The 13,365-nt window shown below is 38.5% G+C and overlaps 1 long non-coding RNA gene across 1 annotated transcript; it reads left to right on the top strand.

Moving 5' to 3' along the window:
• The first annotated feature begins 3,187 nt into the window (after positions 1–3,187).
• LOC107823644 (uncharacterized) lies at positions 3,188–8,514 on the top strand. The gene is made up of 2 exons (XR_001656690.2): positions 3,188–5,240; positions 8,197–8,514. It is a non-coding gene; the product is annotated as an uncharacterized LOC107823644 (long non-coding RNA).
• Positions 8,515–13,365: the final 4,851 nt, after the last annotated feature.

Raw genomic sequence — 13,365 nt, 5'->3', positions numbered from 1 at the left:
ATATCATTGTCTAGGTGCGTTAGAGTTCCCAAAGGATATCAAGGATCTCGGGCAGTGCTTACACCTAGACTTTATAACCAGAACTGAGTAAGTGCAGTGTGGAAGAACCAACTCCAGTGTATCAGAGCTTAGAGGGATCTCATAGGGATCCCAAGGCAGTCATACACTGGAGGGGAAAAACTTAAGGACCTAAGAGTGGAGTGAGAGTGTTTGACATAGTTTTGAAAATATTTAAGGAGGAAAACAGTTTGAAAAGAGACTTGTTTGAAATAGTCTTGTAAAAATAACATAGGGAGTTTTGAAAAGAGAGTAGAGTAATAAGCAACAGCTCAAACACAACACCCAAAACAGGTCCATATATAATCAAAGAATATAGAACCAAGGCAGGTTCAAAAACCACAAACAGGGGTAATGGGATTTAGGGACACAGAGCCCATAATATTAAGGAGCATAGCAGTTCTTGTGGGGGTTTAAGGGATTATGGAATAGCTAGTGGTACCAACACAGTAGGAATTTCAGAAACAATATAGAATCAGCCATTTAAAGTGACAGATCAGTTTGCATATCAAAACTGGATAACAAGTAGACAAGCATTCAAAACAGGGGAGAGTCATGTTGAGACAGACTACCAGGGGTAGAACATGTTCTAAAAGGCCCTAAGAGGGTTAGACTAGCATGCTAGATGAAGTAGTAATGTAAACATGTCAATTACATGTTGAACAACAGAACCATAGATAGAAACAAATTAGAAATATGATAAACTGAAGCAGTAAAAGAAACATATTGGTTTTGGGACTTGAATTGAAGTTAGAACATACCAGTAAAGAGATAGTAAACACAAAGTGAAGAATAGGAGAGCACAATAATTAGCATTGGCTTGCAGCAGGCTAACTCAGAATAATAGCAAGCAATCAAAGAGAGAGAGCAAAAAAATTTGAGTGTGAGAGAGTTTGAACTATTGTGTTCGTGTGTGTTGACTCTTAATGAGAGAGCATATATATAGTAGTTCGAAACTAGGTAAAATAAGACAAGAATCACAATTGTACAGTAATTATGGAATTCAGAACCAATTAGAGCAGAATCAGTACAAGTACTTCCTTAATTAAGGGAATCAGTTCAAATGGTAAGAACATGTAGCAAAAGGAAAAAAATCAATGTGTAACTGGAGCATAACAGACAATAAAATAATTCAAACATAGTAGGTATAGAGTAAACAATTAGGTCTAGGTTCAAAAAATTCTAATTAAGGAGATAGTCGGTAAAAATCAAGTAACAATGCAGACAAGGTACATGAAAGTTAGTTTAGGCAAGCAAATCAATCACATTGAGTAGGAAGCTAAGAATTGAAGGTTTAAAGGAAAGTTTTCAAATCAAACCAAGAAATAGGGAATTCAGAATCAATCAAAGAGAAAGTCATGAAAAGAGTTAGTGTTTATAATATAAATAAAGTATGACATGGATAGTCAAGAATCGACATACAAATCTAGCAAACATGAAAGTTAAATAATACTAATTCAATGAGAAAGAGACAAGTCTTGAACAGTCAAGATGAATACAAGCACATAGAGTCAGTGTAAGTTCAGGCTAAGAAACTCAGTAGAAAGTAGAAACATATCGAGGCAAGATAGTCACGAGAAATTACAGAAACTCAAAACAAGAACCGGTCAGTCATGCTAATACACGGAACCAAACGAAAGAACCCTTAAAATTAGGGCTTTCAGCATAGATGAGTTAAGATGTAGTAAACTCATAGAATCAGACAAAATATGTAAGAAATAGAAGTTTAAACACAAAGAATCAATTAGACAAGGTTTTAAAAAGAAGTTCCGAAAACCCCGGTTTTAGAAGAAGACGAAAAACACTTGAAATCACATAATTCTTGTAAAAGACCTCAAGGATAGTGTAAAACATTCAAGAAACAACTCAAATCATCCTAGATCTGTACAGATCTAGAAGGTGTAGAAAAGAAATTAGGGTTTCGAAAGAAACCCATATAGAGATAGAGAAACCTGTCTAGAATCCCAAGGATCATAGCAAAAATAAAATAATTTCGCCTGAAATCACACAGGAATAGCTAGGAACAGGCAGGAGATGAACCCTAGATAAAAGTCGGCATGGCCCTAGGCCCTTAAGGTCCTTAGAGAAAGCAAGAATGGCATGAGAGAAGCCATTGGAGGCGTAAGAGACGATGAGAGATGACCAGAGATGACCGGAGATGGGAGGTCGGCGTTTGAAGATTTAGGGTTAGGTTGAGAGTGTTTTGAGAGAAGAGAGGATTTTACGGCGGCGGGTGCATAGAAATGATTAGGGTTGGGGGTTGTTTGGAATTAAAAAAGGCAAGTTTTAATGAGGGCCGTTAATCTTTTAGATCAACGGCCATAATCTGATGGGGTCTTGGGTCGGGTAGGTGTGTTTAGGGCCTGGTTCAGGTAATTAAATTAGGAATTGGGCTGGGTATCGGGTTGAATTTAGGCTAAAATTGAAATATAATTTGGCTAAGTTTTAAATAGCCAATTTAACTCTATATAATTTATAATAAATAATAAATAATTTCTGAAAAATAATTTCATGTACTAAAATAATTTAAAATAGGTATTTAATATTTTAAAAATATAGAAGATCATTTTATGCATATAAATGTAATTATGCATTAATAGGACTAGTATTGCAAATATATGCAAATTAGCTTAAAAAATGCAAATGCAATTATACAAATGCAATAAAAATATTTTAACAATATTTCGGAATAAGTAAAGAATTTAGATGGCTAAATCTCCACAAAAATAATTTGAAGGATAATTATTGGAGATTTTATGAGTAAAAAGGGTGGAAATAAATTAATTTGAAGACTTTAAAATTATAAAAAAATTATAAAAATACTTATGCATGCTTTTATTTGCATATATGCTATTTTAAAAGTATTTACATATATTAAAAATATATAGGAAAAAATTAGGTATCAACACATACTACTTGAGAGTAACAGCATCCGAAACGTCACTACAACAAAAATGGCCTAAGGCCACACCAATTTTAGGCAATGCTTGAAAAGTGTGGCAAAAAATATCTATAGGAACGCTTTTAAAGGGGTGGCCTTTATTGAGCACTTTTGGCCACGGAATTTTAGCAACGCTTACAAAGTGTTCTTTTTAATTTTAAAGGCTACGCTTTTCACGTGTTACCGATCCATTAAATTATGACAACGTTTAGTCACATATAATTTAACGCTTTAAGGGAGTGATTGTTTATATTTGCAATTGCACCCTCCCTAAACGTGCTCTAAAGCCCTCTAAAATTTCCCGCTTACATTTCCCTCTATTTTTTTGGCGAAAAATTAGGCTCTAAATTACTCTAATAAAAATATACCTGTCAAATTTACCCACACAACAAGAAGATCTCGTCCTTCTTCCCTAAGATCTGGCTCTTCTTATACCTCTCTGTTCATTGAGTGACGCGGGGTGGGTTCGGAGGAAATCATTAATGGAAGCGATAAAATTCTTCTAATTTCTCTTCTCAAATTTCAAAACTTTCTCTTCGTCTGGTTCTGTGGCTATCGACTTCAATTGGGGATTTCATTTTTTTAGGGTTTTCAGTCACTGTTGACCTCTATTTTTCAAGGACATACTTGTAAGGTTTTTCTGGAATTTTTACTTTCAATTTAATGACTTTTCAGTTTGGCTTTTCTGAAATTCCTAAAATTCCTTTTCTTGTTAATGACTTCTTTAAATTTCGGGAAAAATCCTCTTTTCTTGTTGAGAGATTTGCATTTTCTTTTAAGAATTTTGCGATCATATACTAATTTTATATTGGAATTAGATCGATGCTTTTATGTGATGCCAAAAATGCATGGGTTTAGTTTCATTAACCTTCATGTGTTGCCTTTACCTCTACTAAAATTTTGTTTCATTCTAGGTCAATCACGAGCAGAAGTTCATGATTCATTTATAACTTGTTGACACTTTCCTTTTTCTCTTGTTGGTATAATTTGAAGTTTTAATTTAATTTCACGCTATTGTGGTGATGAGTTAATATGGCGCATCTTTGGTTCTACACATTTGGTGAAGCTTAAATTTTGGTTGAGTGTCTTTTCCTGTTACATTCCGATAAAATAGAGTTCATCTCATTTTGAGTGCTTATTTGGTCCAATGTTGTGCTTGTGTACTTGAATTCTTGATTTGATACCGTGTGAAGAATAACTTAGTGAGTATGATTAGACTGATTTGTTTGAATGTTGCTGGATGAGATCTAAATGTATATGATTCCCACACATTTGTCTATAAGTATGGCAAAAATCTTCGTTTATTTTTTAGTTATTTTCTGTTTTTTAATTGTTGGAAAAATATTAGTTCTCAGAAAGATAGTAGAGTATAGGATACTGATTGACAAAACTTAATACGAAAGGTGATAAACCCACCAATCCACCATTTACATCTTTGATAATATTTGGGTGTGCAATATTCAAGAAGTCAGAGATTAGGAGATCTCACAAAGGTACATAAACTTTTGTTCGAACCTCGGTCATATATGGTACTCTCTGCTCCAATAATTTTTCTTTAGTTGATTTAGAATGCGGGGTTGCAACTACTATTAATTACAAATTTTGTAGCTAAGCATCACTTGATCTCGGGTTTGGCATCATGTCCTTGGCCTATCTATGTACACTTGGCAACTAAGAACCCCAATTCCATGTCTACAGTTTATGTAAGCTACTTCAGGAATTGATTGTTCATTGAGTAATTATCTAATGTGTAAAGAAAGTCTCAACTCTAATTTAACTAGTGCGGGTCATTATTATTTTTACTATAACATGCTTTCTTGGTCCTGTCATCACTATTTTTTGTGTAATTATTTGGTCCTTTTTCACTTTGATTTATATTCTCTTACTGTCCTTCATACTTCTAATATTTCGCAAGCTTCTGTAGTTCGTTCCCACTTTGATTTGTATTTCAAATATTGACAGCAAAGGATAGTACTTCAAAACTTTCGACCGTATTAATGCTTAACAATTTAGGGAGAGAAAAGTTTAAATAGCTATAAGGATAAATTATTTTTTAACATTTCAGCAGTTTATATCAGCTAATTTCAAAGTAGTTCAATGTTTCGAGACTCGACTGCGTATATTGGAGGCTTAGCATGTGAATTCCTAATTTTACACCTCAGGAGTAACTAGTTTGATAAATCTTCTCCTACCAATCTACCAGATTCGAAAGTTCGCCATCTCACAATTTCTCTTCTCTCAGGTACGCTTCTCCGTTCACTCTACTTGTTCTCTCTACTTGATTGTTTTTAGTCGATTATTGTTTCTGGGATGGTCATTGGGAATCATCATTTTTATCATTTTATTCATATGCGATTCAGCATTATTTACTTTCAACTTATTCTTTCTTCGATTCTCTGAACTACATGCTTTCAGGATCTTTCAGTTTTTCCAGGTGATTTTTGTGTTGTTCTTGAGAGCCACAAACTTTTACTATTCCAAATATGTTCATATTTAATTTTCCATTGCTGCTACTACCATTTTATTATCCATGCTTTCAAAATATATGCCAAGCCTTCAGTAAGGTGCCTATAATACGTAAATAAAACCCGCGAACTTAGATAATCCTCCAAATAAACTTTCCTTGAGAGGTGAAAGGAGTATTTAACATGGACTACAAGTATATTATTGACCTTTTCTTGGTTGGTACAAACAACAATATAGTGTACGGCCATATAGTTTAATGTGTAGTCCCACTGTAACGATCCGGCTGGTCATTTCATGAGTTACAGTCCCGTCTCCCCATTTCTGCTTCTTTATCTGTTGTTCAGATGTATTTCATCGTACCGTATTAGTTATTCTGTGTTCGGAGTGGTCATGGAGTGAAATGAGACACTTAATCTCTTATTTAGAAGCTTAAGTTGAAAAAAGTCAACCGGATGTTGACTTATGAGTAGAAGGTCTCGAATGTGAATTCTGATGGTTCAGATAGCTTCGTTAGGTGATTTTGGACTTAAAAGCGTGTTCGGAATGTAATTTGGAGGTCCATGGTGAATTTAGGCTTGAATTGGCGAAATTGAAAATTTGGCATTTGCCGATCGACGATGGAAATCTTGATATCGGGGTCGAGATGGAATTCCGGAAATAGGAGTAGGTCCGTTGTTTTGTGACGTGTGTACAAAATTTCAGGTTATTCGGATGAGGTTTGATAGATTTTTGCATCATTTGCGGAATTCGCAAGTTTGGAGATCCTTAGGCTTGAATCCGAGGGTGATTTGGTATTTTAATGTTGTTTTAAGTGTTTTAAAGGTTGGAATAAGTTTGTATGGTGATAGGTGACTTGTTTGTATTGTTGGTTGACGTCCCGGAGGCCTCGAGATGATTACGGATAGTTTTTGGAAAGTTTGAACTTGAGAAATTCCAGCTGGTGTTGCAGCTTCTGTCATATCCATACTTGCGGATTGGGGACCGCAGGTGCGAGCTCTATAGGAACATAAAAGAGGTTCAAGTGTGTGGAGGACCACAGGTGAGGCTCGGTAAACCGCATCTGCGATGCCGTAGGCACGGTAAGGCGATCGCAGATGCGAGGCCTGATAAGGTTAAGTGAAATTCGCAGAAGCGGATATTTTTTCCGCAGAAGCGGAAGCGCAAGTGCTCTTATGGGATCGCAGGTGCGGAATCCCTAGGGCGGAAAGTATATAAGCTCCCTTCACAAATTTTGGTCATTCTTCTACCATTTTTGGTCGATTTTGGAGCTTCAAGGAGTGATTTCAAGAGGGAATCGAGAGGTTTCAGTAAGGTAAGCTACTTGGGTCTTATTAATTGTGTTTGTGATGATTTTTCCACTACTTAATCATGATATTAGTGGGAAATTTAAGAAGAAATGGGAGATTAGGGCTTGAAATTGGAGAGTTTAAATTGGGGATTAAGGGGCCATTTAAGGTTCGATTTTGATGATTTTGGTATGTATAGACTCGGGAGTGAACTGAGTTTCTAATTTTGCAACTTTTGTTGGATTCCAAGACATAGGTTCAGGGGCTGGGTTTGAGCAAATTCGGGATTTTGAGTTTAATTTGATAATTTTCGTGTGGGCTTTGTCCCTTTGGCATGTATTGATGATATGATTCTGATTTGGGATAGATTCGGGATGATTTGGGGTCGAGTCGAGAGGCAAGGGCATTGCTGAGTAGATTTCCGTCCGGTTTGAGGTAAGTAGCGATTGTAAACTTAGACATGAGGGGACAAAACCTCGGAATTTCGTACCATTTTTTATAACACATGCTAAGTGACGGGCGTGTGGGCGTGCACTGGTAGGGATTATGACATGGTCCGCCCCGTGGCAACTGTAGAGTTGCATATTTTGATAATTCTATATGAAACCTATGTGTTTAGAAATAATTCTGTTAACTTGGGTTGAATGCCATGTTTGGGGCCTTGTGCCGTACTGTTTGTACCCTTACGGGTATTTTACTACTATCCTCACACTGTTTTGATTCGAAAGCATATCCTCAATCATGATTTTTACATGTTTATTGTTTGATTCAGTTTCATTACTCTACTTGCAAATATATGAAAACTGTTTGGGCTGAGTTCCCTGATTTTTACTGAAATGCTCGAGTGGCTGTGAGGTTGATGATTGAGAGAGGTAGGGGACATGTGGTGAGGTTTATATATTTATGGATCAGGCTGCACGCTGTAGCGATATATTGGATCGGGTTGCACGCCGCAACGATATAGCGCTTGGGCTGTAGGAGCCCCTCCGGAGTCTACATACCCTAGTGAGCGCAGTCGATTATATATTTTTGGGTCAGGTTGTACGCCACAACGGTTATTATGAGATATCTATTGAGTGGGAGTGTTGAGTGTGAGTGATAAATGACGATAGTTAAGTCATGAGTGACTGAGAGGCTTGTTCGAGGGGCTATATTTATTAGTGATACCTTGCCGAGGGGCTTGTTTATGAAATTATTGTTTTCACTCTTCTTTTATACTGAGCCTCTATTGAATAAATATTTTAAATAACTTTTATTGAAACTGGAGTTTTTACGAGATGTTCGGAAATTGACCTACGGATTTGATTTAACTTGGTTATTTCCATTGAGATTCTATGTTATGAGATGTATATGATTTTAAATGCTCACCACTGCACTCAGCCTTTATTTATAATTATTACATACTGAGTTGGCGTACTCACGTTACTCTCTGCACTTTGTGTGCAGATCCAGGTGCCAGAGCATCCGAGAGAGAGTTGTTCCTTACCTTCAGAGCATTCCGGAGTTAGCAAGGTAGTTGCACGGCGTCCGCAGCCTTGCCTTTCTCCTTCCTATCTACTAGCATTTGTTTCTCACAGACTCATCTTATATTGAGTAGACAATATCAGATTGTATTTTAGTGGCTCATGACTAGTGACACCGAGATCGAGCAGTGGTTGAAGTTTTACATATTTTTTTCCGCTTGTTTTGAAATGTTTAAACGAAAGATTTATGATAATATCTGATTAGAAAATGAATTAAGAAAAAGACTTGTTTTGTTATAAATGTCAAATTAGCTTACCTAGTACTACGATAGACGCCATCATAATCGGGGTGGTTTAGGGTCGTGACAAGTTGGTATCAGAGCCTAGGTTACATAGATCTCACCAGTCATGAGCCGGTATAGCAGAGTCTTGCGGATCGGTAAGGAGACTTCTGTACTTATCTTCGATAGGCTGTAGAACCTCTGGGAAAAACTTCACATTCTTGAATTCCTGTCGTGTGAATCTGATGATTTTGGTAACTAAACTTCTGTTATTCTGTTCTCTCACATATAGTGAGAACACGTGCTACTGGTCAGGATGAGCGACCACCAGTGCCACCAGTTGGGGCCACTAGAGGTCGCGGTTGAGGCCGTAGTAGGGGTAGGGGTGTAGCCCGCACAGAAGCTAGGGCAGCACCTGCAGATCCACTAGCCGCCCTAGTTCATGATCAGGTCCTGATTGCGGACGCTTCAGCAAGACCAACTTAGGCACCGGTTGTGCCGATTGTTATTCCAGGCCTTCAGGAGGCCCTAGCCCAGATTCTATCAGTGTGCATTGGCCTAGCTCAGGCGGTCTTAGTTACTACGGCCGCAGCTATTTCTCAGGTCGGGAGAGACACCTAGAATCCCGCCGCTCGCACACTTGAGCAGGTTGTGTAGGGACTTCAGACACCGGGGGCACCTCCAGTCCAACCGGTTGCAACTGTTCAGGCTTATATGGTACCAGCTATGCCTGACGACGAGCAGCATCGATTGGAGAGGTTTGGTAGACTTCAACCTCCGACCTTCAGTGGTGCAGAGGGCGAGGATGCTCAGGGTTTCTTGGACAAGTGCCAGAGGATGCTTTGGACCGTAGGTATTTTGGAGACCAGTGGGGTCTCCTTCATTACTTTCCAGTTTTCAGGAGCTAACTTTACTTAGTGGGAGGCTTATGAGAGACATAGGCCTGTTGGTGTAGCGCACCTTACCTGGCAGCAGTTCTCCGCTCTCCTTTTAGAGAAGTATGCGACGCAGTCTCGCAGGAGGAGCTGCGTAGGCAGTTCGAGTAGTTGCGTCAGGATGATATGACTGTGATGCAATATGAAATGAGATTTTTAGATCTAGCTCGTCATGCTTTTTAGTTGGTTCCTACAGATAGAGAGAGGATCATGAGGTTTGTGGATGACCTCACATATCAGTTTCGGATTTTGATGACCATAGAGAGGGTGTCAGGTGCTACTTTTGAGCAGGTTGTTGATATTGCCCGAGATATTGAGTCAGTTCGTCGCTAGGAGCGAGATGAGAGGGAGGCCAAGAGGTCTCGGGATCTGGTAGTTTTGGAGGTGTTTCTTCGAGAGGTCAATTTCAGCACGGCAGAGGCCATCTATTCAGACATTCTCAGTCAGCTCGCCCAGTTCATCGTGGGGCATCATCAGGCCATGGTTCTCACAGCTCTTATCAGGGTCATTCATCACTTAGTGCCCTTCCAGCCCAGAGTTCGTCCCGTGCTCCATCAGTTCAGAGCTCTTCCATGCCAGGTCCTTCTACTAGTCATCCCGGTGCTAGGGGTTCCCTTCAGTCCCCGTCCCCTGCACTAAGGAGTTGTTATGATTGTGGAGAGTTTGGGCATATGACGGGACAATCTCCTCATCTTCTTGGGGGTCCATCTCAGCAGAGGAGTCAACCTTCAACTTTCGCTCTAGTTGTTTCACCACCCGCCCAAGCAGTTAGGGGTGGGGGTTAGTCAGCCAGGGGTCGCCCTAGAGGGGGAGGTCGATCATGTGGTGGTCAGTCCCGTTTTTATGCACTCCCAGCCAGACCAGATGCTATTGCTTCAGATGCTGTGATTACAGATATTGTCTCAGTTTGCCATAGAGATGCCTCTGTGTTATTTGATCCTGGTTCCACTTTTTCATATGTGTCATCATATTTTGCTCGTTATTTAGATACGCCATGTGAGTCTCTTGTTTCATCTACCCATGTATCTACTATGGTGGGCAATACTATTATTGTGGACCGCGTATATCGATCGTGTGTGGTGACTCTTGGGGGTTTGAAGAACCGAATGGACCTTCTGTCGCTTAGTATGGTGGATTTTGATGTGATATTAGGCATGGATTGGCTATCTCTATGTCGTGCTATTTTGGACTGTCATGCTAAGACAGTGACATTGTCTATGCCGAGTATGCCACGGATTGAGTGGCGAGGTTTATCTAAATTTGTTCCCAATAGGGTGATTTCATTTTTGAAGGCCCAATGGATGATTGAGAAGGGTTGTATTTCTTACTTAGCCTTTATGAGGGATGTTAGTGTAGAGACTCCTACCATTGATTCAATCCCGGTAGTGAGGGACTTTCTAGATGTGTTTCTTGTAAACCTGTCGGGCATGCCGCCGGACATGGATATTGACTTCGGTATTAATATGGTGCCGGGCACTCAGCCCATTTCTATTCTACTGTATCATATGGCACCGGTGGAGTTGAAAGAGTCGAGGGAGCAGCATGAACTCCTTGATAAGGGGTTTATTAAGCTTAGTGTGTCGCCTTGGGGTGCGTCGTTCTATTCGTGAAGAAGAAGGATGGCACGATGAGGATTTGCATTGATTACAGGTAATTGAACAAAGTCACAATCAAGAACAAGTATCATTTGCCTCGTATTGATGATTTATTTGACTAACTTCAGGGAGCGAGGGTGTTCTCCAAGATTGATCTCCGATCAGGGTATCACCAGTTGAAGATCAGGGACTTGGATATTTTTAAGACGACTTTCAAGATCCGATATGATCACTATAAGTTCCTTGTGATATCTTTTGGGCTGACCAAAGCCCCAGTAGCGTTCATGCATTTGATGAACAGCGTGTTTCAGCCTTATCTCGACTCGTTTATTATTATATTCATTGATGATATTCTAGTGTACTCACGTAGTCAGGAGGAGCACGCTAAGTATTTGAGAGTTGCATTGCAGCGGTTGAGGGAGAAGAAGCTTTATGCAAAGTTCTCCATGTCACACCTCCTTTTTACTACCCCGCAAAGGGAGTAAGAGAGTTTTTTTTAATTTAAGTGATAATCGAAACGGGATTATTTATATTAAAAATCAGAGTCGCCACTTGGGATAATTTATGGTGTCCCAAGTCACTGGTTTAAAATCCTGAATCGAGAAAATTTGACACTATTTATGGTCTACGAACATAGAAATCCGAGTAAGGAATTCTGTTAACCCGAGAGAAGGTGTTAGGCATTTCCGAGTTCCGTGGTTCTAGCACGGTCGCTTTGATCATACTTGGCTTAATCAAATTGTCTAATTACTTATTTTTAGAACTTATGTGCATCCACCCCTTAACCGCTTTTATTTAAGAAATTATCCTGAAATAAGTCACGCTTACGTGTACTCATTTTGTTTGTGCATCAAAAATCATGTCATGCATACGTTGTCCACAATTCATAATGCTTTATTATTATTAAGAAAGTTTGGTCGAAGTTGCGCGAATGCATACTCCGATTTTATTTTTAAAATTGTAATTATGTCACGCGAACGTGTCCGCAATCACGATGGTATGTTAAATGTTCCTAAAGCAAACTAGAAATATCATTTTTTTTACAACATTTAACAAGAGGGCCATAAGTTATGGAAATCAAAATTGGGTTAACTTCTAATCTCAAATCTACATAATTCATTATACCACTTCACGATAACATTGTTTCCAATGTCTAAGTTTTGTAGTTTTATATTAAAAGCCAACTCACCAGGAAGTGTCTTAATATCATTATGAGCAAGGCGTAGCTCCTTTAACTCGGTGAAGGATTTGAGTGAAGAGTCAATACCTTGTAGTTGGCAATTAGAGAGAGACAATTTTGTGATTGAGTTAAGTTTGGCCAAACTCTACCCAATTCCAGGGTTGGGATCCCTCCATTGATGTTTGGTCCAGTATTGTTTAATAGGGTGCTGATTCTCTGACATGTGTCCTACATATTAATTAATGGACAAGATCTCTTTAACTAGAAAGCTAGTTTAACCATGGTTCAATTTCTCTTCTCTCCCGTTCTATGTCAATGTGGTCAAGATTACCCATATTTTCTTTCGCTTGATGCTAATGAATTATTATTCTTTTATGGATCTGTTCAAGTTCATTTTAGCATAAGTAAAGATAGAGGCGGAGCCAAGATTTAAAATCTATGGGTTCTGAATTTGTCACTGAACCCATAACTCGTTTTAGTTACTAGGTTTACAATTAAATATTTATACATATTTTTGGAACATTTTAATACAAATACAATGTCTAAGTAAAATTTACTGGGTTCGTCCGAACCCGCATTTACTTCTCTAGCTCCAGCACTGTAAAGTGGAGGTGAAATCACCTAGAGATGCTTTCTTTCTGTGATATCAGGATTGAGTTTAGTAATATTCGAAGCCATTTTAATTCAATGCATAGCCACAAAACGAATTCCTCTAGGATGCCACTTTTCATCTCAACCATACCATTGAAAAGAAAAAAAATTAGGATCTAAAACAATACACATCAGACATGAAGAGGGTGGTGGTGGTATTTATCAATTTTGGCTTGAATGCAGCAAAGTCTTCGACATAGCAAGGAATGGTAATGGTATAACCCTTTTGATTAACAAAATTTACTGCCTCAACCTCTTTGAGTAACTGAATAAAAAATGGGCAATTGAAGTATGAAACATTATCTTCTACTTGCCCTATTTGAATCGCTAGATATCCTAGCGGGACATTGTTATTTGCTTATTTTTTTTCCTGGACTAATTTAAATAAGGTGAGGCAAGTGCAAATGTTTATTAAGAAGAGTCCTCTCTCCACCACCCAATAATTAATATTGCAAATAAAAGAAATACTAGTCATAGAGAGCAAAGAAGGAAAAAAGAAAGAGAATGAAA

This window comes from Nicotiana tabacum, chromosome 16 (assembly GCF_000715075.1).
Source record: "Nicotiana tabacum cultivar K326 chromosome 16, ASM71507v2, whole genome shotgun sequence".
Lineage (NCBI taxonomy): Eukaryota > Viridiplantae > Streptophyta > Magnoliopsida > Solanales > Solanaceae > Nicotiana > Nicotiana tabacum.
Note: the sequence above shows the minus strand (reverse complement) of the source record. Positions and strands in the feature narration are given on the sequence as shown.